Source organism: Balaenoptera acutorostrata, chromosome 17 (genome assembly GCF_949987535.1).
Source record: "Balaenoptera acutorostrata chromosome 17, mBalAcu1.1, whole genome shotgun sequence".
Lineage (NCBI taxonomy): Eukaryota > Metazoa > Chordata > Mammalia > Artiodactyla > Balaenopteridae > Balaenoptera > Balaenoptera acutorostrata.
Genome location: NC_080080.1, coordinates 82501292 through 82522560, shown reverse-complemented (window position 1 = coordinate 82522560; position 21269 = coordinate 82501292).

Below are 21269 nucleotides of genomic sequence, written 5' to 3'. Positions count from 1 at the left end.
CTCCGGCTGAAACGCAAGGATGTGTGACAGTAAACAGTAGTCACGGGAAGATATAAAGATCTCTGGTACAGGTAAATACACGGCAAATGTGAACACCAGTATTACTGTAATTTTGGTTTATAACTCCACTTTTTATTTTCTACAGAATTTAAAAGATAAATACATAAGAATAAAAATCTATGTAATTTGTCACATGATATATAAAGATGTAATTTGTGACCTCAATAATCTGGAACTCTGTGGGGACAGAGTTTTTGTATGTGATTGAAGTTGACACCAAAATTTCAGATTTGATTGTCATCACTTTAGGGTATTAAATGTAATCCCCATGGTAACCACAAAGAAAACATCATAAACTATACACAAAAGGAATTGAGAAAAGAATCAAAATGTCACTACAAAGAATCAACTAAACATAAAAGGCAGTAATGGAGGAAATGGGGGACAAAAAGTGATATGAGGTATATAGGAACAAATGGCAAAATGGCAGAAGTAAGTCTTTCCTTATAAGCAATGACTTAAAATTTAAATGGACTAAACTTTCCAAACAGAAGGCAGAGATTGGCAGGATGAATTTAAAACAACAAAAACAGGATCCAACTACATGCTCCCTTCCTGAGACTCACTCTGCCTGTAAGGCCACACATAGGTTGAATGTGAAAGGATGGAGTGGGGTCAGCAGCATGGCGGCAGGAGTCATTCCTTTATTCTCTCCCCTTTGATTTACGATTAGCTGGACACCCATGACTGAGCCTAACCGGCACATTACCCCAGGACACCTGGAAGCTTCTACCCACCTGTGCAAATGAAAGTCAGCAGACAGGCCTCAGTGGGGCTCTGGACCCAAGGCAGTGGGAGAGCCTGCCCCACTGCCACATGTCACGATGGGGAAAGGCAGCCTCCGAGTGTAGACCGGGCAGGCATCTGCGGCTGACAGAGGATCCCTGGGGGTCCAGCCTGCCGATGGGAAGTCGGGCGCCCCTTCAGGGCAGGGTAGAGATGGGCTCTGAGGGAGAGGGGGTGGAGGAACTCACCCAGTCAGCTCCCCTCCCCAGGGTGACGCTGCAAGGTTTCAGAGGTGACCTCTCTGGCCGAGAAGGTGGAAAGCGTGAGTGACCGTCTGGCTGACCCAGCTGTGGGGTTGCAGCTGGAGGGACCCGTTTCTCTCCTGCAGCACCCGGGTTTCTGAGGAGAGACGTCTGACTGGGGATGGAGAGAGGAAAGAGAGGCGAGAGACAGAATATCAAATGGCACTGAAGGGGCGTGTCTCCTGCTCTCTGCTCCGGAATTCTGGCAGGAGGTCCACCCACTAGACCTCTGGCAGTGCCCTACTCGAGGGTCCCCTGCTGGGCCCGTGGGGACCCCCAAAGCCCAGTGCCAAGTCCACTCCTATCCCCACTCTATGCCAGCTCCTGTGCACCATCCTCAGTGTATCTGCGGAGCTCCTCCAGGAGAAGCTGCAAACCTGAGCTATAGCGCCACCTTCTGGGATACAAAAGAAAGGTTTCTAATTGCCAGCCTGTAGAATTGTGAGAAACAGAGTAAATATAGATTCTTAACTAAGGAAGGTGTCTGCTACTTCAGATGCGAAAGTAGAGGCACATATAGTCAAGCACTATGAAAAATCAAGACAACATGGTATTAGGAAAAGAAAATAATGGGACTTCCCTGGTGGCACAGTGGCTAAGACCCCGCCTGCCAATGCAGGAGACACGGGTTCGAGCCCTGGTCCAGGAAGATCCCACATGCCACGGAGCAACTAAGCCCGTGCGCCACAATTACTGAGCCTGTGTGCCACAACTACCGAAGCCCGCACACCTAGAGCCCACGAGCCACAACTACTGAGCCGGTGCACATAGATCCTGTGCTCCACAACAAAGAGAAGCCACCGCAATGAGAAGCCTGTGCACAGCAACGAAGAGTAGCCCCCGCTCGCCGCAACTAGAGAAAGCCCGTGTGCATCAACAAAGACCCAACACAGCCATAAATAAATAAATAAAAGAAAAAGAAAATAATAATTCTTCAGCAACTGAACTCAAGGCTTAGAATATTGCAATCTACCTGATAAAGGATTCAAAATAGCTGTTATTAAGAAATTCCATGAGCAACAAGAAAACTCAGGCAATTCAGTGAACTCAGGAATAAAATTAACAGAGGATATCTTTACCAAAGACATTGGAATTATAAAAAAGAACCAAACGGAAATTCTGGAGCTGAAGAATTCAGTGAAGGAGATGGAAAATTCAACAGAGTATTGGTCACAGAGCAAACCAGATGGAAGAAAGAATAAGTGACTTGGAGGGTAGGAATAGAAAAATAATTCAGTTAGAGAACGGAGACTTAAAAAAGTTAAAAAAAAAAAAACCTCATGAGAGCTATCAGATTTGCTCAGGAAGACAAATGTGATAATAATTGGTGTAGCAGACTGAGCTCTGACCGCCACAGCAACAGTCAGCTCTACCCACCACCAGAGCCTCCCATCAAGCCTCTTAGATAGCCTCAACCACCAGAGGGCAGACAACAGAAGCAAGAAAAACTACAATCCTGCAGCCTGTGGACCAAAAACCACAGTTACAGAAAGAAAGAGAAGATGAAAAGGCAGAGGGCTATGTACCAGATGAAGGAACAAGAAAAAACCCCAGAAAAACAACTAAATGAAGTGGAGATAGGCAACCTTCCAGAAAAAGAATTCAGAATAATGATAGTGAAGATGATCCAGGACCTCGGAATAAGAATGGAGGCAAAGATTGAGAAGATGCAAGAAATGATTAACAAAGACCTAGAAGAATTAAAGAACAAACAAACAGAGATGACCAATACAATAACTGAAATGAAAACTACACTAGAAGGAATCAATAGCAGAATAACTGAGGCAGAAGAACGGATAAGTGACCTGGAAGACAGAATGGTGGAATTCACTGCTGCGGAACAGACTAAAGAAAAAAGAATGAAAAGAAATGAAGACAGCATAAGAGACCTCTGGGACAACATTAAACGCAACAACATTCGCATTATAGGGGTCCCAGAAGGAGAAGAGAGAGAGAAAGGACCAGAGAAAATATTTGAAGAGATTATAGTCGAAAACTTCCCTAACATGGGAAAGGAAATAGCCACCCAAGTCCAGGAAGCGCAGAGAGTCCCATACAGAATAAACCCAAGGAGAAACACGCCGAGACACATAGTAATCAAAGTGGCAAAAATTAAAGACAAAGAAAAATTACTGAAAGCAGCAAGGGAAAAACGACAAATAACATACAAGGGAACTCCCATAAGGTTAAGAGCTGATTTCTCAGCAGAAACTCTGCAAGCCAGAAGGGAGTGGCATGAAATACTTAAAGTGATGAAAGGGAAGAACCTACAACCAAGATTACTCTACCCAGCAAGGATCTCATTTAGATTTGATGGAGAAATCAAAAGCTTTACAGACAAGCAAAAGCTAAGAGAATTCAGCACCACCAAACCAGCTCTACAACAAATGCTAAAGGAACTTCTCTAAGTGGGAAACACAAGAGAAGAAAAGGACCTACAAAAACAAACCCAAGACAATTAAGAAAATGGTCATAGGAACATACATATCGATAATTACCTTAAACGTGAATGGATTAAATGCCCCAACCAAAAGACATAGACTGGCTGAATGGATACAAAAACAAGACCCATATATATGCTGTCTACAAGAGACCCACTTCAGACCTAGGGACACATACAGACTGAAAGTGAGGGGATGGAAAAAGATATTCCATGCAAATGGAAATCAAAAGAAAGCTGGAGTAGCTATACTCATATCAGATAAAATAGACTTTAAAATAAAGAATGTTACAAGAGACAAGGAAGGACACTACATAATGATCCAGGGATCAATCCAAGAAGAAGATATAACAATTATAAATATATATGCACCCAACATAGGAGCACCTCAATACATAAGGCAACTGCTAACAGCTATAAAAGAGGAAATCGACAGTAACACAATAATAGTGGGGGACTTTAACACCTCACTTACACCAATGGACAGATCATCCAAAATGAAAATAAATAAGGAAACAGAAGCTTTAAATGACACAATAGACCAGATAGATTTAATTGATATATATAGGACATTCCATCCAAAAACGGCAGATTACACGTTCTTCTCAAGTGCGCACGGAACATTCTCCAGGATAGATCACATCTTGGGTCACAAATCAAGCCTCAGTAAATTTAAGAAAATTGAAATCATATCAAGCATCTTTTCTGACCACAACGCTATGAGATTAGAAATGAATTACAGGGAAAAAAACGTAAAAAAGACAAACACATGGAGGCTAAACAATACGTTATTAAATAACCAAGAGATCACTGAAGAAATCAAACAGGAAATAAAAAAATACCTAGAGACAAATGACAATGAAAACACGACGACCCAAAACCTATGGGATGCAGCAAAAGCGGTTCTAAGAGGGAAGTTTATAGCTATACAAGCCTACCTAAAGAAACAAGAAAAATCTCAAGTAAACAATCTAACATTACACCTAAAGAAACTAGAGAAAGAAGAACAAACAAAATCCAAAGTTAGCAGAAGGAAAGAAATCATAAAGATCAGAGCAGAAATAAATGAAATAGAAACAAAGAAAACAATAGCAAAGATCAATAAAACTAAAAGTTGGTTCTTTGAGAAGATAAACAAAATTGATAAGCCATTAGCCAGACTCATCAAGAAAAAGAGGGAGAGGACTCAAATCAATAAAATCAGAAATGAAAAAGGAGAAGTTACAACAGACACCGCAGAAATACAAAACATCCTAAGAGACTACTACAAGCAACTTTATGCCAATAAAATGGACAACCTGGAAGAAATGGACAAATTCTTAGAAAGGTATAACCTTCCAAGACTGAATCAGGAAGAAACAGAAAATATCAACAGACCAATCACAAGTAATGAAATTGAAACTGTGATTAAAAATCTTCCAACAAACAAAAGTCCAGGACCAGATGGCTTCACAGGTGAATTCTATCAAACATTTAGAGAAGAGCTAACACCCATCCTTCTCAAACTCTTCCAAAAAATTGCAGAGGAAGGAACTCTCCCAAACTCATTCTATGAGGCCACCATCACCCTGATACCAAAACCAGACAAAGACACTACAAAAAAAGAAAATTACAGACCAATATCACTGATGAATATAGATGCAAAAATCCTCAACAAAATACTAGCAAACAGAATCCAACAACATATTAAAAGGATCATACACCACGATCAAGTGGGATTTATCCCAGGGATGCAAGGATTCTTCAATATACGCAAATCAATCAATGTGATACACCATATTAACAAATTGAAGAAGAAAAACCATATGATCATCTCAATAGATGCAGAAAAAGCTTTTGACAAAATTCAACACCCATTTCTGATAAAAACTCTCCAGAAAGTGGGCATAGAGGGAACCTACCTCAACATAATAAAGGCCATATATGACAAACCCACAGCAAACATCATTCTCAATGGTGAAAAACTGAAAGCATTTCCTCTAAGATCAGGAACGAGACAAGGATGTCCACTCTCACCACTATTATTCAACATAGTTCTGGAAGTCCTAGCCACGGCAATCAGAGAAGAAAAAGAAATAAAAGGAATACAAATTGGAAAAGAAGAAGTAAAACTGTCACTGTTTGCAGATGACATGATACTATACATAGAGAATCCTAAAACTGCCACCAGAAAACTGCTAGAGCTGATTAATGAATATGGTAAAGTTGCAGGTTACAAAATTAATGCACAGAAATCTCTTGCATTCCTATACACTAATGATGAAAAATCTGAAAGAGAAATTATGGAAACACTCCCATTTACCATTGCAACAAAAAGAATAAAATACCTAGGAATAAACCTACCTAGGGAGACAAAAGACCTGTATGCAGAAAACTATAAGACACTGATGAAAGAAATTAAAGATGATACCAACAGATGGAGAGATATACCATGTTCTTGGATTGGAAGAATCAACATTGTGAAAATGAGTATACTACCCAAAGCAATCTACAGATTCAATGCAATCCCTATCAAATTACCAATGGCATTTTTTACGGAGCTAGAACAAATCATCTTAAAATTTGTATGGAGACACAAAAGACCCCGAATAGCCAAAGCAGTCTTGAGGCAAAAAAATGGAGCTGGAGGAATCAGACTCCCTGACTTCAGACTATACTACAAAGCTACAGTAATCAAGACAATATGGTACTGGCACAAAAACAGAAACATAGATCAATGGAACAAGATAGAAAGCCCAGAGATTAACCCACGCACCTATGGTCAACTAATCTATGACAAAGGAGGCAAAGATATACAATGGAGAAAAGACAGTCTCTTCAATAAGTGGTGCTGGGAAAACTGGACAGCCACATGTAAAAGAATGAAATTAGAATACTCCCTAACACCATACACAAAAATAAACTCAAAATGGATTAGAGACCTAAATATAAGACTGGCCACTATAAAACTCTTAGAGGAAAACATAGGAAGAACACTCTTTGACATAAATCACAGCAAGATCTTTTTCGATCCACCTCCTAGAGTAATGGAAATAAAAACAAAAATAAACAAGTGGGACCTAATGAAACTTCAAAGCTTTTGCACAGCAAAGGAAACCATAAACAAGACGAAAAGACAACCCTCAGAATGGGAGAAAATATTTGCAAATGAATCAACGGACAAAGGATTAATCTCCAAAATATATAAACAGCTCATTCAGCTCAATATCAAAGAAACAAACACCCCAATCCAAAAATGGGCAGAAGACCTAAATAGACATTTCTCCAAAGAAGACATACAGACAGCCATGAAGCACATGAAAAGATGCTCAACATCACTAATTATTAGAGAAATGCAAATCAAAACTACAATGAGGTATCACCTCACTCCTGTTAGAATGGGCATCATCAGAAAATCTACAAACAACAAATGCTGGAGAGGGTGTGGAGAAAAGGGAACCCTCTTGCACTGTTGGTGGGAATGTAAATTGATACAGCCACTATGGAGAACAATATGGAGGTTCCTTAAAAAACTAAAAATAGAATTACCATATGACCCAGCAATCCCACTACTGGGCATATACCCAGAGAAAACCGTAATTCAAAAAGACACGTGCACCCGAATGTTCATTGCAGCACTATTTACAATAGCCAGGTCATGGAAGCAACCTAAATGCCCATCAACAGACGAATGGATAAAGAAGTTGTGGTACATATATACAATGGAATATTACTCAGCCATAAAAAGGAACGAAATTGAGTCATTTGTTGAGAAGTGGATGGATCTAGAGACTGTCATACAGAGTGAAGTAAGTCAGAAAGAGAAAAACAAATATCGTATATTAATGCATGTATGTGGAACCTAGAAAAATGGTACAGATGAGCCAGTTTGCAGGGCAGAAGTTGAGACACAGATGTAGAGAATGGACATATGGACACCAAGGGGGGAAAACTGCGATGAGGTGGGGATGGTGGTGTGCTGATTTGGGCGATTGGGATTGACATGTATACACTGATGTGTATAAAACTGATGCCTAATAAGAACCTGCAGTATAAAAAAACAAACAAAACAACTAATACTAAACTTTCATTGGGTTATTTGTATGGAAATATATTAATATAAATGTTTCAGACATTACATGAAATTTCTAAAAATCTTATATTTGTATTTGTATGGAAATATGTATGGAAATATGTTAATATAAATGTTTCAGACATTACATGAAATTTCTAAAAATCTTATATTTGTATTTGTATGGAAATATGTATGGAAATATGTTAATATAAATGTTTCAGACATTACATGAAATTTCTAAAAATCTTATATTTGTAGTTGTATGGAAATATGTATGGAAATATGTTAATATAAATGTTTCAGACATTACATGAAATTTCTAAAAATCTTATATTTGTATTTGTATGGAAATATGTATGGAAATATGTTAATATAAATGTTTCAGACATTACATGAAATTTCTAAAAATCTTATATTTGTATTTGTATGGAAATATGTATGGAAATATGTTAATATAAATGTTTCAGACATTACAGGAAACGTCTAAAAATCTTATATGTTCTGGTATAATGTTATAAGTAATAATCCTAGTTATTACTTTAAAATGTATATCTCAGAAATAACTAATTTTCTTGTCAACTGCGTTATTATGAACTTTCATCAAATCTTTAACCATGGTCATTTTTAAGTCTTTTGTCATTTACAGACAGTTCTGGGTGTACTCTGATGATTTTGCAAATATGTTCCTATAAAAGGGTTTCATCTTCAAGAAATTCATGGAAAAGACTCTGACAAGTACAGGTTTCTGGTAACTGACTGTACTGCTGAACTGAATGAATAAGCATTTTCAGAACTCTAATGAAAAACTGATGAACTCATAAAAGTGCTAACAAAAGATCAAGATGAAAAAAAAGAAATTAATTACATGGGACTGAGTGAACTGATGAGGATGAGTATAATTTTTGTGACTTTCTGTCTGAATTAAAAAAAAAAAAATCCCACAAGGACTCAGAGGAAAAGAATATACAAATCAATTTTCACTGCAAAGTAAAGGAGCTGTTACAGTGGAGGATTACTGGACTGAATGTCAATATTATGACATAGTATAAGTGTGTTTCATGTTTGGTAATTGCAATCATTGTTGCTTTTGTTGTGGTCATCCATGTACAATGCTTGGTGTCAGTCTATTTATCTCTTGTAAAAATAAAATACACTGTGTGTGTGTGGAAAAAAAAAAAAAAATTGGTGTAGCAGAAGAGTTGGGTGGTGGGGTGGAGACAGAGTTTATTTAAAGAAGGAATAGCTGAGAACTTCCCAAACCTGGGAAGGAATTAGAAGCATCAGTACAAGTCCATTAAGCTGGTAGAACACCTTATTATCTCAATACAAAAACACCTTCTCCTTAGACACATTCTAATGAAACTCAAAAAATCAATGATAAAGAAAGAATCTTAAAGGCAGGGAGTGAGAAAAAGAAAGTAACCTACAAATGAGCCCCTATTAGGCCAGGAGCAGATTTCTCAGCAGAAACCCCACAGGCCAGGAGAGAGTGGAATGACTTACTCAGAGTTGAAAGATAAAAGTTGCTAACCAAGAGTACTTTATCAGGCAATGTTACTTTTCAGACATGAAGGAGAAATAAAGGTTTTCCCAGAAGAACAAAAGCTGAGGGAGCTCACCACCACTAGACCTGCCCTGCAAGAAAGGCTGAAAGGAGTTTTTGAAGCTAAAATGAAAACACTGATCAGTGACATAAAAACACGTGAAAGTACACAACACTGCAGTATAGGTGAAAAATAGGCCTTCAGAATTAGAAAACTGTAATTCTATGTTAGAATGGTGTGTTGACCACTCAACTATTGTATAAAGATGAAAGAAACAGCCTGAAAAATAACTATGGCTACTGTAATTTAATGAATTCACAGCATAAAAAGATGTAAGTTGTGACATCAAAAAATATAAAAGAGGAAGAGTAAAAGGGTGGAGCCTTAGTAGGTGAGCGAAGATGCATTGCTATCAGCATGCAGTGGAGGGCTTTACCTATGAGATGTTTTATGGGAACCACAGAGCCGTGCCCGCCGGGCCTCCCCAGGGGGCCACCTCCGGGTCCTGCCTCCCGTCCCTGTGGACGGACCCGTGGACAGACCCACAGATGGACCGTGCGACTGAGGCGGGGCAGCAGCTGGAAGCCTCGCGGGCGCTCCCTGCCCCACCCCAGTGAGAAGCACCCCCGTGCCCGGGCCTCCTGCCCCGGGGGCTCTGGGTCTGTCTCCACCTGCTTCGGGGCGGTGGTGAGACCAGCGTCAGCGGGGACAGGACAGCCGCCCCCCGCCCGTATTCCAGCCGCACAGAGCAGGCCGCAAAGGGCCCTCTGCCCGCCTCCTTCCTGGTCGCCCCACCTCGGTTGTGGGCCCCAAGCCGGGCTACACCTGCGTAGGAATGGCCGCAGGGAATGACCGATTACAAGGCCGGACCCTGGAGCCTCGGGCCATACATCTGAACTTGTCTCCTTCTGAGCAACTCCTCATTCCCGACTTTCTGGGATTTACTGTTTGCCTTTCAGCCACCGCTGCCGGGGTGGAGAGGCGCTTGGGGCCAGGGCTGTCAGTCCTCCTAGCTGACAGATGCGCGCATGCGTGTACACACAGTGCGCATGTGCGTGCAGAGCCCCACGTGCACGTGCGCACACGTGTGGCCGGGCCCGCGGCGCCGCAGCCGCCCTCGGTGTGGCCGGCCTCCAGGACCCCTCTGCGTCTCGCTGCTCCGATGCGCCGAGCGCGCGGCCGTTCCGGCGAGGGGGCAGCGTGCTGAGGACGCGCAGGTGGCGGCTGGTTCTCACAGTGGACCCAGCCTGGGTCTTTCAGGGATGACGTCAGAGCGAGCTTCGCCGGCTGCGGGCTCATCGGGGGCCTGGGGGTGGATGGAGACCTTCCCCAGCAGCAGGACACGTGCCCGGGAGGTGATGGCTGGTCCTGTCCCAGTTTCAGGCTCTGAGGCCGGCAATGGGTGTGGCCGTGACCGTAGCTGAGCACCTGACACGTGTAGTGGAACTTCTGGAACTGATCCAGGTTCAGGGTCTGGCTGGCGAGGCCTCAGAACAGGCAGGTTTTCTTAATCAGCTGGAGTTGCACTTGACAGAAGTACCAGAAGTTCCGTCAGTCACCATGGGACAGCGTCTGTTTTTCCCTTTTCTCAAGACGTCCAGAGAGAGGCAGTCTGGGGCTGGCGTGGGCGCCGCGTCCTCTGCTCGCCCGCCCCCAGCCCCGCCCAGTGTGCGGTTTTTGTCCTGATTCCAAAGATGCCGGCTCCATATCCAGACATCCCTTCTGTGCTCCAGGTAAGAGGGGAGAGCAAGGGAGGAGGGCAGGACGTGTTCGCCAGCTGGGGCCCCTTTTCTTAGGAACATGATGGCTGTATTAGAAGGGCCACCGAGTGGAATTCCATCTAATCGCCCTGACAGGTCCCAGCCGTCCCGGCTGCAAAACTCTCTTCTGTTAGGATGGAAGGACAAAAAGGATGGTGGTGAATTCCACCAGGATTCCTGACACATCCTTTAAATGCAGGCGCTGACCCAGGAAGTGGCCGCCTGTCATTTCACGTGTCAGTTACACAATGATGTGAATATATCAGTTATACATTACATATAATACTCTTCTGTGAGGATCCTCTAGTAAGCGCTAGCGACTGAAAATCTTTGCCAACCTCAGTGGGCCAGGCTGGGGGCTCCACGGGACAGAGGGGCAGGGCTCTCGGATGAGTAGGCAGGGCCGTTTTGGCAGAGACTGGGTGAGCATCGCCCCGGGTCCAGACAAGGGGAGGTGGGCACGGCTTCGGGGGCTGGTGACTATTCCTGAGGCTCTAAAAAACGCAGCCATAAAGTTACTCAGTTTTCCTTCTGGCACAACCTAGAGGTGGAGATAATGTCGTTAAATGCGTGACCTTACAGGTTTCCACGTGAAAATGCATTTGGACAAGCAGACAGAGGTTTGGGAAGTGTTATCGACTATGTCGTTGCTGGTCACTCAGCAGCCGGACCAGATCTAAGCCCAGGTCTTTGGATTCTAAATTCAGGCCCCACTTCCATCCCAAGTGCCTCCTGCTTTAATTCACCCCTCTTGTCCTGCATCTCCGTTTAATCCTTTAGGATTGGGAATTTGGAGCAGTTTTGAGAGAGAAAACGGCAAGAAGGAGGGCATTTTGTAACTCGGGAAGAGGCTGCCCTCTGCGTGTGCGGTCCTGAGGCCTGGGTGCTCGTCCCCCCGGCTTCCCTCTGAGCCCCCCGCCCCTTCGTCTTCACATGCGTTGCTCCTTTTGAAAAAATATTCATTGTTCATTGTAAAACTTATATTTTGCATGTTGCGCATATTTTTTATCTGTCCAGAGAGAAGGTCAGGTAAGGAAATCAGAGTTAGACAAGATCCCATTGTTTAGAAATAATCACTCAATTTGTTGACTGAACACTAGAATCTTCCTGTGTGTATATAAAATATGCAAATGCAGGCAGATGGATATTTACATAAATAAGGTTATACCGTATTAGGTCTTGTTTCCTAGTTTCTCATACACCAACATGGCATGGACCTCCACTGGTGCCCACGAACCAGCTCTGCACCATTAGTTTCTGGTGGTCGGGAGCCGAGCTGCCTGCTGCTTGGACCGGTTCCCGCACACCGGGTCCTGACTCGCCTGGGCGTGGACGCACCTGCCCGCCCGTCCACCGGGCAGTGAACGGGGTGGACCACGAAGGGGGGTGGGCAGCGCAGCCGTTAGCAGTAGCAGTGAGGACAGAGGTTTTCACGGGCGCCTGGGAACACCGAGTCCTGACCACACTGTTTAGCTTTCCCTGCGGGGAGGGCGAGGGCCGCAGTCCTAACGTAAATGGAAGAGACTGGAGTTTAGAAAATATGACAGAGTTGAAAACTTAAAGCTGGATCACACAGGAACATCCCTTAGAAGAGAGCTGTTGGGATGAGGAGGTGTGTATACATTTCCGCAGCAGTTTACGGTTTGGAGTCCTCCCGAGTCTGAATCCGGCTGGTGGCTGGGGGTCAGCGTGCCCTGGGCAGCGCTGTCGGGACGGGGACTCAGCCGACGGGCATGGGGGCATGTTGGGCCCTGAGAACCCACGTTCGTGCGTCCGCTTCCGTTCATTGTTTGTTTCAGGCTGATGTCAGTGCCACGCGTGGAGCTTGGGACCCTGACATTGACACGTGCCGCATCCCTGCTTTTCCTGTGGGTTGAAAAGCCACTGCAAACACAGCGCAGGAGCTCGGTTCATAGAGGCCAGAGCAGGTGTGGGGAGGGGGGTGGGCCGGCCGGCCAAGGAGCTTCCTCTCCGCCCCCAGCAGCAGGGAGGTCTGCGGCTCAGGGACCCCCTCGTCTGGGCGCTGGGACGTCGGGATGGTTCTGGGTGGAGAGGAAGCCGGGTTGCTGACTGCAAACCTTCGTACGTAAGCATTTCTGGTAAAGGGCTTTCAGAAGAAAGGGGCTGAGTCCCCAGAGCTCACTTAATTGGTTGTGGTTTCTTTCTTCATTCCGGTAAAATTTCAGTGTCATTTCGTATTTGTACCTGTGTATTCTTTTTCTTTTCCTTTTTTTTTAATATATTTATTTATTTATTTATTATTTGTTTTTGGCTGCGTTGGGTCTTCGTTGCTGCGCACGGGCTTTCTCTAGTTGCGGCAAGCGGGGCCTACTCTTCGTTGTGGTGCACGGGCTTCTCATTGCGGTGGCTTCTCTTTTTGCCAAGCATGGGCTCTAGGCACATGGGCTTCAGTAGTTGCGGCACGCGGGCTCAGTAGTTGTGGCTCACAGGCTCTAGACCGCAGGCTCAGTAGTTGTGGCGCACGGGCTTAGTTGCTCCACAGCATGTGGGATCTTCCCGGACCAGGGCTGGAACCTGTGTACCCTACACTGGCAGGCGGATTCTTAACCACTGCGCCACCGGGGAAGCCCCTGTATTCTTTTTCTTAACAAAGAGTCCCCACCTGCCTAAGATTCTGATCCCACAGAACCCGGAGCCCAGTGGCACACGATGTTTGGCCAGTGCCATCCGCGCAGGCCGCCCGGTGCCCCTCGGGCCCCTTGGGGTCCGGCACGGGGTCCGGCACGGGGTCGCACACGGTGGGGAGCAGCCCGTGTGCGCTGCTCGAGAAGATGAGCCCCCAGAACCCTCTTCCTGAGCCACGCCGGGTGCCCTCTGCTCTGGTGAAGCGTTTGCTCAGGAGAAGGAAGGAGGGAGGGGGCGGTGTCGGGGGCTCCTGCCGGCGCTCCGGCCGAGGGCAGCGGGGACACCGCACGAGTGGCCTTGGCCCCCGAGCTGAGGGGCTGGGTGCTCACCGCTGCCAGCGCTTGAAGGGCCGACCTCTCCTGTGGCTCAGCCTTCCGGGTCACAGGTCAGAAAACAGGTCCTGAGAGGTCGCTGCCGGCTGGGGGCCAGGCAGCCGGGAGCACGGGGGGCGGGGTGGGTGCCGGTCAGCAAGGACGAGCCCCCGCTTGCGGGTTTCAGCTTTTACGTGGCAGCCCCAGGGATGCGGGGGCCCCCAGGGGCGGGTGTGCGTGCCGCACACGGGCCAGGTGGGTCTCATGGTGCCCCTGTGCCCCTGTGCACCTTGCCCCAGCCCGCCCTCCCAGCCACGTGAAGACACGTTGTCCTCGGCCCTATTTTCTGGCCACGACGCCAAGGCTCAGAGTCCTGCGCGTGAGCCCGAGCGGCAGGGCTGGAAGCCGCGGCCTCGGCCGTGTCCCCAACTCCCGCCTCACTCACCGTGGCCCCAGGAGCACCCCTCACCTGGAGATGCGGTTACCGTGTTGACTCGTGTCAGAAAGGAGCCAGCTGAAGGAGGCCCTTTCCAGGCCCGCGGCTGAGAAGCGCTGGCTCCCACTGAGTGGCCTGGTCGGTTTGGGCTGGGGAGCCTGTGATCAGAAATATATCGCAGAGTGTAGTGTGATTATAAGGTAGCTATTTTAGATAAATGTTTTCTAACTCCTCAGTGTGATCCAAGCAGCTCCTTTTTTGCAAGAGTTGGCAGGGCACAAAGGTGTTTTTAGTGTTCATCTTCTGTTTAAATAAGGTTAAAAATATTTTCTGAAATTTTTACTTGGAGGCCAAGAAATAAGTCCAGCTATAGTAGAAAAAGGTCTTTTCTCCCTCCCGGGTCTGTCTTCACGAGAAGACTTGTGGGGCTTCTAAGCTGGGGAGCCTGGCTGGGCCTCAAGCCGGGCCAGGCCATCAGGGCACCCTCAGCAGGGCCTCCGTGCGGCCTGGGGGTCACGTCTGATTGGTGTAAGATCACGCGCTTTCCGTAACAATGCTGGTGCCTTTGAGCAGCAGCCCCGGCTTGTGCTTAGGCCGCTGCGCCCTCCGTCAGGACAGTGACCTGCGTGCACTCCTCCAGGAGCCCTTCCGTCTTCTGGAAGCTTCTGGGCTCTGTGGTGTTGTCTTAGACCTCCAGCTGGCGCTTTGGGTGGACAACGCAGAGAGGGGCATTTGGGACATTCTTAGGGCCTCGGTTCCACCTGGTCAGCCGTCAGGGCCCCCGTGGGAAGTCTGGCTCTGGTGGCAGGAGAGATATTTCGGGTTCTGCCCTCTCCCCGGAGTGTGGTACGGAGGGGCCTCTCTGTGTTGGTCTGGTCACCATGGTAGCCGGCCACCCCCGCATCTGGACATCTGGAACTTGTCACCCAAGAAGAGATAGAGCTTTTGGACGTTTCCAAGATGGTAATCTGGTGAGTAATCCGTCCGCTGGAACTGTGGCTAATCTTGACTGCGAAGTGATCAGGTTGGATCTTCTTACTGAGGAGACATGAATTTCGGCCCCCGAGTGGGAGGGAGTTCTGTGCTGGTGGACCCTCCCGGCACGCCCCTCCGGGTCTGGCCTGCAGGGTGGTGTTCCCACAGCTCCAAGCTGGTCTGTGATGCCACGTGACTCGTCTTCTCTGGTCCCAGACAGCGGCCTGTGGTGTGGAGGAGGTGCCCAGGGCAGTGGGCTCGTCTTCACTCAGACGTTCAGTGGCCAGTGACGGGCGTGAATAAACTGCTTCAGGTCTGTTCCCTCTTCTGTGAAATGAGGGGCTTGAAGTATCTTCCGAGTTCATTTCTAACTACAAGTCTGTGTGCCGGATTAGGTGCCCTGTTCTGGAAGCTTTTTGCTCCGTCAGTGTGATCTGCAGAAAAGCAGTAACTTGTTAAGCATTCTTTCTGTGCTGTCATTGGGCCAGGGAATCTTCTGGGGTCCAGGTGACACAATTAGACTGAGCACCAGCAGGTCTGAACCCGTGTCTCGGCGGTGCTGGAGGGGGCTGAGGGCCGGGGGTCTCTCCAGCAGCCCGAGCATCTGCCTCCTGGTCCTGCGGGTGAGCTGGGCCCCCGCTGAGCGCCAGACACCGCGACCTCGCAGCCCCACCCGTGTCCAGGGGCGTCTGGGCGCGTCTCTCCCGCAGAACCTGCTCGGTAGATCGACTTTCAAGGTCTCATCAAGTTGTGTCCCACGTGAGCCAGGCTGTCACCTTCCTCCAGGAGGGCTGTGAGTAGGACGCACGTGGGGAACGGGAGAACCTGCGGTGAGCAGAGCACAGCGTCCTCATACAGCTCAGGGCAGGAGGGTCGCGCAGGACAGCCAAGCACAGCCCCGCGCACGGGGACAGGACAGCGTGGACGCGTGGCCCGTGGCTCTGTGCCGCACGGCACGTGAGGGCCGCATGTACTGTGCTGCACTGGACTGGGTGGGACTGCCCCGCAGGACGCTGCCCGCGCTGCACTGCAGTGTGCCGAGCTGCACCAGCTTCCACGGTGCTGTGTCATCCTGGACCATCTGGGCGGTGTACGCTGCGACGTGCTGTATTGGGCCACACTGTATACACTGCACTGCGCTGTGTGGCACTGGACCGTAGTGTCCTGCAACCACACTTCGCTGTGCTCTGCAGCTGAGCAGCATTACAGTAGGTGGTATAGCACAGCCCAGTGTAGCAGAGGGCAGGACACTGTATAGCGCAGCCCAGTGTAGCAGAGTGCAGAGTCCCGTACAGTCGAGGACAGTGTAGGAGAGGGCGGGTCACTGTATAGCACAGCCCAGTGTAGCAGAGTGCAGAGTCCCGTACCATCCAGGACAGTGTAGCGGAGGGCAAGACACTGTATAGCACAGCCCAGTGTAGCAGAGTGCAGAGTCCCGTACCATCCAGGACAGTGTAGCGGAGGGCAGGACACTGTATAGCACAGCCCAGTGTAGCAGAGTGCAGGGTCCCGTACAGTCCAGGACAGTGTAGCAGAGGGCAGGACACTGTATAGCACAGCCCAGTGTAGCAGAGTGCAGAGTCCCGTACCGTCCAGGACAGTGTAGGAGAGGGCAGGACACTGTATAGCACAGCCCAGTGTAGCATAGTGCAGGGTCCCGTACAGTCCAGGACAGTGTAGGAGAGGGCAGGACACTGTATAGCACAGCCCAGTGTAGCAGAGTGCAGAGTCCCGTACAGTCGAGGACAGTGTAGCAGAGGGCAGGACACTGTATAGCACAGCCCAGTGTAGCAGAGGGCAGGGTCCCGTACAGTCCAGGACAGTGTAGCAGAGGGCAGAACACTGTATAGCACAGCCCAGTGTAGCAGAGTGCAGGGTCCCGTACAGTCGAGGACAGTGTAGCAGAGGGCAGGACACTGTATAGCACAGCCCAGTGTAGCAGAGGGCAGGGTCCCGTACAGTCCAGGACAGTGTAGCAGAGGGCAGAACACTGTATAGCACAGCCCAGTGTAGCAGAGTGCAGGGTCCCGTACAGTCGAGGACAGTGTAGCAGAGGGCAGGACACTGTATAGCACAGCCCAGTGTAGCAGAGTGCAGGGTCCCGTACAGTCGAGGACAGTGTAGCAGAGGGCAGGACACTGTATAGCACAGCCCAGTGTAGCAGAGTGCAGGGTCCCGTACAGTCGAGGACAGTGTAGCAGAGGGCAGGACACTGTATAGCACAGCCCAGTGTAGCAGAGTGCAGGGTCCCGTACAGTCGAGGACAGTGTAGCAGAGGGCAGGACACTGTATAGCACAGCCCAGTGTAGCGGAGTGCAGGGTCCCGTACCGTCCAGGACAGTCTAGCGGAGGGCAGTTAGTATATCGTCCAGGACAGCAGAGCACGGCTCCCACGGGAAGCGCAGAGTGTGTGTGTGTGTGTGTGTGGGGGGGGGACACATCTCAGCCGTGCACAGCGCGGTGTGTCCTCTCACGGCTCCCGCTCTCTCTCAGCTGCATTCGCCAGTGGCCGGGTTCCTCCTGGGGGACCCCAGGCTGCTTGTGTGAAGAGCTCAGTCTGTGTGTGTCTGCACGTATGTGTGACGGTTCCCCTGCACCCTGTTTCCCGAAGGAGCACGAGGGCCTGGGGTCGGAAGGGCCTTCCTGGAAACCTCTCCAGCCGGGTGCCGCATGACGGGGGGCAGCTGGTGGGGTCCCGGGGCCGGAGAGGGTGCCCCATGGCCCAGCCCGCATGGCCACGTCCCACTCGGAGAACGTCAGTGGCCCCCTTGGTGGGCCAGGCCCGTCCCGTCCTGTGCGGCCCCGGGCGACAGCCTGGGGTGCAGGGAGCCCAGATCTGCCGTGTCAGCAGCTCCTCATCAGTCTGCCGAGAGCCAAGCCAGCTCTCAAGGAAACATTTCCTGCACGGACCGTGTGTTTGTTATACTTCCCTCGTCTGTTTATGAAGGCTGTGTCAGCCACACTGATTTACATAAACACTGCGGGGCTGGGGGTGGGTCTCCCCCCCACGAGCAGCTGAGTACAAACAGCATTCTGCGGCCCTTATTCTTATTGTCTAAACACAGCAGATGTTGCTGAAATGACCCAACAAGGAAATACAACAAAGGAGACCATTTCAAGGGGGCTTTTGATTAAAATGCATTCCAGATTGACAAAATGTTACGATATTAATGGAATGGATCATTTAAATGTCATAGTTGGCTCCTACAGAAAGCAAGCCTGATGCAAACTTCTGCAGCTTCCAGACCGTAAATGCCCGGGATGAGCGCCTCGCAGCTGTACGCAAACCAGCTCTGTCCAGTGCCCTGCCCGCACCTCTTTAGTTGTTTATTTGCGCGTCCTGCGCTGCTGCCCTGGGGCAGCCTCCGTCCTGGACTCAATGGGGACGCAGAGCCCTGCCTGCCCCGGGGAGGCCCTCTGCCTTCCTTCCTCTGGGCCAGGTGGGTCCACGGGTATAAGATGTGGTCTTGCCCCAGTGGGCCGCATGGCTAATTTGGAACTTCTCACTGATGTGATTCTGAGAATCAGGTGTTACAGTCCGAGGGGCTGCGGTTGGAGATGGTAGACAAGGGTCAGACCAATCCCTCGAGCTTTACTTTGGCCACCAGGGAATATCTTTCAAAGAGTGTTGGCAAAATCCTGCCATTGAGTCATTTCAATCAGAACAGAAGGAGCAGCAGGGTTAAACCTTCCATCATGAGGGGCGACGTAATCTGCTTGAATGTTGAGAGCGAGCCTTTGTACCATGGGTCCCAGGAAGCAGTGAAATGGAATACTTGGATTCAGAGAAGGAGCCCTTGGCATGAGCTGGGGATGCCATGGGGACACTGGGCTGGTGACCCCTGGTGGCGGCAGACCACCTAGTACAAGGACCCCTGAGGTCCTTCCTGGGATTCTGTGTCTGAGAGTGGCCTGAGCTGGAGACCTCGGGCCACTGCAGGTCGGGGCTGGCTGGGGATGGCCTCGCATCCTGGTGTCACTGTGTTTGCATCCTGTGTGCGGACAGGGCTTCTCGCTGCCACTTGGGTGGTTGTGTCCAGATTTGAAATTGGGCTGCTTTTAAAAATTAAACTCTGCCAAGCTCTTAAAACAGAGCTTATCACACAGGAAATACCCTGTACCCGTGGCTGCTGTCTCTGAGTTTGTTTCTCACCACGTCACTCAATCACGTTTGTCACTGAGAATCAGCACCATCGGGAAGGCAGGATCAGCCCGGCATCTGTCTGAAGTCCTTCCAGCCGCAGAGGGCGTGGGGCTTGGTCTGGGGGCAGAGACCAGCACCTAGATATGTGGAACCTTTGCAAAAGGAGACTGGAAAGGAAACAGGATTAATTCCTTTGGCTCAGGCCTCATAAAGATGGTGGTGGGAACAGGACTCCTTATAGGGTAAAGGTTAGCCTATGACCTTTCTATAAGTTAATTTTATAGAATTTGGTGTTTGGTGCAATGACACATTCGGGTCCATTTTGTAGGTGGAGAAATAAAGACCAGAGAGGCTAAGTGACTTTTCCAAGGTCATGCAGGCTGGGTTTGGCTCCTGTCCATACTGCCTTTTTCAGTGGACTCTGTGTGATCTCTGCGTCGCTGCTGAGAAGAAAGACTATGGTATTTATCCCAAGCACACAGTTGGTTCAGTAGCTTTATGGAATGTTTATGAAGGATGAACAATTTCCAGCTGGAGGAAAGAGTAAGGAAGCAGTAAAAATGGCAAAATTCTTTTTTTCCCCTGTATTCCCATTAGACTTTGGGCACCAATGAATTGTCATTAACTTTTTAAAAATTAAACTTTTTATTTTGAGATAATTGTAGGTTCACATGCACCCTTTACCCAGTTTCCCCCAATGGTGACATCTTGCAAAACTATAGAGCAATGTCGCACCCAAGATATTGACATTGATGCAAAATACAGAACGTCTCCATTGCTACAAAGACCCCTTGTCTCTCCATTTATAGCCGCATCTACAACCTTCCCCTATGCACTCACCTGAAAGGCGGTAACCACCCATCTGTTCTCTGGTTGCATAATTTTGTCATCAAGAATGTTATATAAATGGAATCATATGGTGTGTAACATGTCTCCACTCTGAATTATTTCTAGGGGTTCATACAGGTCGCTGTGTGCCCAAGTAGCTCATTCTCTTTTATGGCTGAGGATTATTCCATGATGTGAAAGGACCACATTTCCCTGGACTGTTCACCCAATGAATGACACCTGGGTTACTTCCATGTTGGCTATTATAGATAGAGGTGTACATTTCTGTATGCTTGTACATTTCTCTAGAATGAATGCCCAGGAGAGCAACTAAGTCATATGGTGGTTGCATGTTTAGTTTTGATGACAAATGAAATTACAATGGAGCAATCAGTTCAGACGTACAAACATTGAGTCGGGTGGCCATTGGGGATCTGGTCTCAGACAGGTCTCTGCCCCACTGAGAAGCTGAACTTTCTCTGAACTGCACCAGGTCCAAGGACACCACCAGCTGTATTCAGAACAGCACCTGCCAGCCGCAACCTTATGGTCTCAAGGTGGCTTGTGAATATGCAACCATTTCAGACCCCAACCAACCCTTGCTTGACAAGCAGCCTTACTTCTTATCAGCTCCAGTTATAACTCTTGATAAACAACTCATGGAACCAACTGTAACCTTGCAGTTTTTCCTTTATAAGCCTCCCCCATTTTGAATTCGGGGACACAATTCAAGTGCTTCTTTTTTTAAAATTAATTTTTATTGGAGTATAGTTGATTTACAATGTTGTGTTAGTTTCAGGTGTACAGCAAAGTGAATCAGTTATGCATACACATATATCCACTCTTTTTTAGATTCTATTCCCATATAGGTCAGTAATGAGTAGAGTTCCCTGTGCTGTACAGTAGGTCCTTATTAGTTATCTATTTTATATATAGTAGTGCATGTATGTCAATTCCAATCTCCCAATCTTGAACCTGTGTCTTCCAGGCTGCAGTCCTAATAAACCTCAGAGAAACACCTCTTTATTTCAATCAGGTCTCCA